The sequence below is a fragment of the Canis lupus genome, chromosome 10 (assembly GCF_011100685.1).
Source record: "Canis lupus familiaris isolate Mischka breed German Shepherd chromosome 10, alternate assembly UU_Cfam_GSD_1.0, whole genome shotgun sequence".
Lineage (NCBI taxonomy): Eukaryota > Metazoa > Chordata > Mammalia > Carnivora > Canidae > Canis > Canis lupus.
The window spans coordinates 64,986,799-64,993,474 of record NC_049231.1 but is presented as its reverse complement, the minus strand read 5'-3'; the positions used below and the strand labels follow the sequence as shown (position 1 = coordinate 64,993,474).

At 38.4% G+C, this 6,676-nt stretch overlaps 2 long non-coding RNA genes across 2 annotated transcripts; both read right to left on the bottom strand.

Moving 5' to 3' along the window:
- Positions 1–1,324: 1,324 nt before the first annotated feature.
- LOC111097857 lies at positions 1,325–3,007 on the bottom strand. The gene is made up of 2 exons (XR_005365244.1): positions 2,949–3,007; positions 1,325–1,873 (listed from the first exon to the last, which is right to left on the bottom strand). It is a non-coding gene; the product is annotated as an uncharacterized LOC111097857 (long non-coding RNA).
- Positions 3,004–5,905, bottom strand: LOC111097856. The gene is made up of 3 exons (XR_005365245.1): positions 5,605–5,905; positions 3,500–3,610; positions 3,004–3,062 (listed from the first exon to the last, which is right to left on the bottom strand). It is a non-coding gene; the product is annotated as an uncharacterized LOC111097856 (long non-coding RNA).
- Positions 5,906–6,676: the final 771 nt, after the last annotated feature.

The window sequence follows — 6,676 nt, the reverse complement described above, 5'->3', positions numbered from 1 at the left end:
TCCCTGCCAAGCTCAGAGCCCGAGGCAGGCCAGTCCCATCACCCCCGAGACCACAACCCATGCCCAAACCAAGAGTCCAACACCCAACTGATTGAGCCACTCAGGCACCCTTCCATAAGCATTTTGTAAACTTGCATGAGAAGAACTTCATAATCTTAAAAAAAAATACTTGGCAGTTTAGTTTAAAGGCTGATTTATCAAACCCCATATTGAGCATAGATCTTGCTTTAAAATAAATTAAATGAATGAATGAATTTCTGCTTTACAGATCTGGAATGAAAAGGGGATAGGTATTTCTGCTGTCAACTGACCACCCTCCCAGTACACAGCAGGGTAATTCTTGATCTGCTCGGATTCTGTGTCCTGGGGTCAATTCGCCACTGCCCTGCTTTCTGAGGCTCAGACTGACACCCTTCACCCATCACCAGTGTTGAGTCAGACCTTGAGTAGGCTCCCTGAGGGCAGCCACTGAGTAATTCAGAGCCACTGGCTCACCCAGAGGTGAGCTCACAACTCCTTTTCCAGCTTCCAGGGTCCCTGCTTCTCTTCTCTGTTATGAGGCCAAGCTTAGCTTCAGGTTCTAGATAAATCACCTGACCTTTAATCAAACAGAAGCTATAAAAACCAAAACTGATCTTCATTAGGTAAGCCTGGGTCTTCCCGTCTTCCCTCTCCTGGGGAAAGGCTGCCACCTGCTGTAACGCATCAGCATTTGGGCTTTTCCAAGGCCACTGAACAACCGCTTCCTCTATACAAGGGAATCTATACACAACCCTACCTGCCTTCCTATCCCTGTGTCAGGAGTGCAAAGAGGAGGGCAAACCAACAGACATTCCAAAACTGGAGGGCAACAAAGCAAACTCATCCATATGAATGGTGCCCAGAAGGAATTGGCACCTCTCTCTGATTATAAGAGCATTTGTTCTTCACCACTCAACAGCACTATTTTTGCAAGTCAGCTCATAGTGCCCTACATAAAATCTCTGTTGTTAAAAGGCTTATTATTTCCTCGATCCTTCCAGTTCTATGTACCTTTATCCATTCTTCACAGTCCTGGCAATCTTTGGTAGGAGAAAGGATGAGAAAAGAATAAAAACTGATGGTTTACAGGGCTACATCCTTGAGCCCTGCACTTTCTTCAAAAATCTTAAAGCTCAGCGAAATACTCTGTAGTGCTGAGAACTAACTGCTGCTATATGCTCCACGGTTGAATCTTAGAAGCATGATGATGAGTGAAGCCAGACCCCAAACAATACACCATTTACATACTTAAAGTTCATAATGTAATTCTCTGCATTTAAGTTCAAAAGCAGGCAACGTGAAATGAAGTATGGTTACTTTATTTGGTGGTTAACTATGGCAGCGGGGTAGTGGTAGGGTTTAGGACACACTACCCCAAAAGATGGCATCTTGGCATATTGAATATCTTAAGCTGAAAGAGTTTGAGAAAAGACTGAGCAGGAAGGTAATTCTGACTCCTCCTCTTCACTTCGTCACTCCCCCTTCTCCTCTGAAACAGGTCATAAAAGTCATGCGAGAGGTAGACTCATACTTCTCTTGGAGGATAAAGAGACACCAAGAAATATCCTAACAGACGGGCCTTGCCAAGTTCCCCCAGTTTGCTGTAATTACCTCGAACACTTTAATCGATCCTCCGTAACAGTCCACTATCCATCCAACCTAGCATAAAAATACACAGCTCTGGTTTTTTGGGTGGTCCTCGTTTCCTGATGAAGGTTCTTCTGTAAAACTTATATTAAATAAATGTGTTTGCTTTTCTCCTGTTAATCTGTCTTTGGAAGTTTAATTTTCAGGCCCAGCCAGAGACCCTAAGAGGGTTGAGGAAAACTTTTTCTTCACCTATAGCTGTAATCTGGAAAAGACAAAAAGGGGCTTCTGGAGTATTGGTAAGGCTCTCTTTCTTGACATGAGATATAATTATGTGTTTTCATTTTGTGAAAATTAGTTGATGTGATACATCTCAATAGAAAAAATCAATAATATTGATTAATAAACATTAATAACATAAATAAAAAATCTTTACTTGTTAGAGAAACCAAGTATTATGAGTAAAATCCTATGATACTGAGTTTTTTTTTTTTTTAGGAAAGCTTCAGAAAAATAATTAGGTATGGGTAGATGAAACAAAATGTAAAATTTAATAATGTTAAACTGTAGGATGGATGCATGAAAGTCCTTTATTGCATCCTCCCTACTTTTGTGTATTTGAATGCTTTTATACTAAAAAGTTTTTTAAAATCATGAATGAAATTTTAATCTTCACGAAGAGAACAACACAAAACCCAAAAGCCATAAATGAAAAAAAAAAAAAAAACCCTGAAGCTTCCATATCCATTCCAGCACCTTCTTTCCATCATAAAAGCTATAAAGTAAAATGCTGGCTTTGCTCACCCCCCTGGCACTGAGCCCATCTATGTGACCTAATGCTAATAACGGAGGTGTAAGCAGAAATCATGTTATAGCCACATACATAAATAATACAAATCAAAATAACAGGTATCATCTATTTTTCACCTATTGGGTTGATAAAAATCAAAGGGTTTGTTAGTACCAAATGTTGACAGTTTGAGGACGCGGTTGTTCCTTTCCACTATTGGTGGAAATCTAAGTTTATCTAAAATACTTTGGAAGGGTAATTGGGAAATAGCTATCAAAATTCTCCTGGAAGCAAAAGCAATATTTAAGAGTGGGTGTGTACTTGCCATGGTGCCCCCTGGGTGATGTATGGAAGTATTGAATCACTCTATTGTACACCTGAAATGGATATAACACTGTATGTTAGCTAACTGGAATTAAAATAAAAATGTAAGAAAAAAACATTTTTAAAAAGATTGGGCATGGAAAGGAGGCAACAGGTATAAGAGTCTATGTAGAGTCAAAGTTGATTAATTATATGACTGATTAAATATGAAGAAAAGGCGGAACACCTGTGGGGCTCAGCGGTTGAGCGTCTACCTTCCGCCCAGGGTGTCATCCTGGAGTCTCAGGATCGGGTCCCACGTCGGGCTTTCTGCATGGAGCCTGCTTCTCTCTCTGTGTGTCTTTCATGAATAAATAAATAAAATATTTTTTAAAAAAATAAATAAATATGAAGAAAAGGCTCTAAAATTACTAAGGACATTAACAGAAATAGGGAGTTGGGGGAGGCACTTGTTTGGGCAGAGAAATAACCCAGTTTGGGATATGTTATTTTTTCTGAGATTTTTACAACAAAGGTAATTTTTGTAGCCCCTGTGGATCTAGAGTCCAGATGTTAAGAAAGAAGCTCATGTAGAACATTAATAATTTCATTACATAATAACCCAGGAACTCACCAGAAGGCAAACTGAGAAAATGCCATTTAGCCTCAATTGTAAGTAGCACCCACTTAAAGAAAATGTACTTCAAGTAATGGCCAGACTTTCTTTTTCTCCTACCCAACTGGCAAAGATTTTTTAAAAAATAACTTGGTTTGGCAAACACGTAAAGAGATGCATACTTGTCGTATAGGCTGGTGTCTGTATAAGTGATTACAGCTTCTGGAAGACAATTTTTCTGTACGTAGCACTAAAAAGTGTCAGGCCTTTTGAGCCACCAACTCCAATTCTACCTGAAGAATGTATATAAATATTCTTTATTTACTTGTTCTCCATCAAAGTCATATACGTACGTGGTATTAAAAAAATAAATTATTTTAAAAGACATATAAGGACACTGTGCATCCCCTTTTCCATCTCCTACCTATACTGCTCTTGAGAGGCCACCACTTTTAACATCTAGCTATTTTATCTATTATTTACCTCTTTGTGTTTAGTTCATTCAGCTATTTCTTCCCCTTTTCCTTTTCTTTTTCTGAGTATAATTGACATACAATGTTAGTTAGTTAGCTTCAGGTGTATAGCATAGTGATCCAACAAGTTTACACATTATGCTGCACTCACCACAAGTGTAGCTACCATCTGTCACCAAACTATTACAATATCATTGACTATATTCCCTATATTGAGCCTTTTATTTCTGTGGCTTGTTCATTCCAGAGATTATAACTGGAAGCTTGTGTCTCCCACTTCCCTCCCCCATTTTGCCCATCCCCCCCACCCCTCTCCTCAAGTAACTGCCAGTTTGTTCTCTGTATTTATAGGTCTGATTCTGCTTTTGTTTATTCCTTTGTTCTTTTTAGATTCCATTTATGAATGAAATCACATGGTATTTGTCTTTCTCAGTATGACCTAGTTCACTTAGCATAAGACCCTGTAGGGCCATCCCAGGTTGTCCCAAATGGCACAATCTCATCCTTTTAAAGGCTACATAATGTTCCATTGTGGTGAGGGTGTGTGTGTGTGTGTGTGTGTGTGTGTACACATATATATATATAATCTCACATTTTCCTCATCCGTTTATTCAATGGACACTTAGGTTGCTTCCATATCTTGGCTACCGTAAATACGTCTACAGTAAACATAGGGGTGCATATATCTTTCCAAATTAGTGTTTTTATTTCCTTTGGATAAATACCAAAGGAATGGTATTATTGGATTGTATGGTATTTCTATGTTTAATTTTTTTCAGGAAACTCCATACTCTTTTCCACAAGACTGTACCAATTTACATTCCCACCAATAGTGCCCGGGGGTTCTTTTTTCTCCACATGCTCACCAACACCTGTTGTTTCTTGTGTTTTTAATTTTAGCCATTCTGACAGGTGTAAGGTAATATCCCTCTTGTGGTTTTTGCATTTCCTTGCGTTTCCCTAACAACTAGTGCTGTTGAGCATCTTTTCACGTGTCTGTTGGCCATCTGTATGTCTTCTTTGGAAAAATGTCTGTTCAGGTCATCTGTCTCCTCTTTATTGGATTGTTTGTTTTTTCGGTGTTGCGATATAGAAGTTTTTTATGTATTTTAGACATTAACCCCATATAAGATATATCCCTCACAAATATCTTCTCCCATTCAGAAGGTGGCCTTTTTGTTTTATAGATGGTTTCCTTTGCTGTGCAAACGCATTTTATTTTGATGTGGTCTCACTAGTTTGCTTTTGCTTCCCTCGCCTTAGGAGACATATCTAGAAAAATGTCAGTACGGCCAGTGTCAGAGAAATTATTGCCTGTGTTCTCTCCTAGAATTTTTATGATTTCAGGTCTCTCATTTAGGTCTTTGTCGTTCAGCTATTTTTTGATCTATCATCCAAAAACATAGTCTATTGACATCCTGTTATGGTAGTTGAGGATTTCGCTCTTTCACTCAACTACCACCTCCATTTCCCCTTTCCCCACCTCTTCCCATTTTAGTTCTACTATAATCTTTAAATGTCACATAGCAAGACTTTCTGGTGAAAACATCACAAAGCAAAAATGTTTTGATTAATTTGGTAGTCAATATTTACATAATTATGAATATAAAGATTTTCAAATGTCAAATGATTAGCAATATATTTTTTCAAACCTACAAATGCAAAACCATGAAACGATTTATCAGTTCTATTTTTTTCTCAAAAAAAATCCCTGTCCTTTTTTTTTTTTCATTTTGAAGTATAGTTGACACACAGTGTTATATCAGGTATACAGCAGAGTGATATGACCTGTCTATACGTTATGCTATGCTCACCCCAGGTAAAGTCACCATCTGGGCCTCTGTCCTCTGATCTAATCAGCACTGGCTGCACCCTAGGCTTTGAGGCATGGTTGTCACTCTACGACTTCCTTTCATCCTCTAGCATAGCTCTGCCATTTCCTGGGCTCTTTGTCTTCTTTCTCCGTTGCCTCTCTTATTTTGAAAATAGTAATTTCCCCAGAAAGGGTACATAAGGCGTGAAGTTTTGAGACCTTGAATCTCTGAAAATGTCTTTATTCTACCTTCATACTATATTGATGGTTGGATATAAAATTCTTAGTGAAACACAATTTCACTTCAGAATGTTGAAGGTAATGTAATACTCCACTGCATTCTAGAATTAAGTGATGTTATTGAGAAGCCTGACATTATTGTTTCCCCTTCTCTTTATTTTTTAAGGTTGTGTCTGTTTGTTTCCCCCTCATTTTTTAATAAGATTTTATTTATTTATTAGAGACACAGAGAGAGAGAGACACAGGCAGAGGGAGAAGCAGGCCCCATGCAGGGAGCCTGACGGGGGACTCGATTCCAGGACTCCAGGATCACGTCCTGGGCTGAAGATGGTGCTAAACCGCTGAGCCACCCAGGCTGCCCTGTTTCCCCCCTCATTTTGATGTAGTAAGTTTCCTCCTCTTTGGAAGTTCTTATGATCTTTGTTCTCAGTGCTCTGTTCATACTCATGTCCTGGTTTTTTTCATTCATTGGGCTGGAGATTCATGCTCTTCAGATCAGATAATTTTCCTTAGAATTTGTAATTTTTTCTTCTTCATTCTTATAGTCTATGGAACTCTAGCTGAAATGGAATTTCTGTTTGATATTTGTTAAGTTTTCTGCCTTTCCCCCCTATTTTCCTTCTCTTAGTCTTTTTGTTTGAAGTTCTGGAAGGTATCGTCAATGTTCGCCTGATCTTTTTTGGCTTTTTTTTTTATTTCAGTGGTTATGTTTTTAATTTTCTTTTTTCCTTTCCTTTTTTTTTTTTTTTTTTTTTAAGTAATCTCTATGCCCAATATGGAGCTTGTACTCAAGGCCCTGAGATCAAAAGTTGCACACTCTACCACTGAGCCAG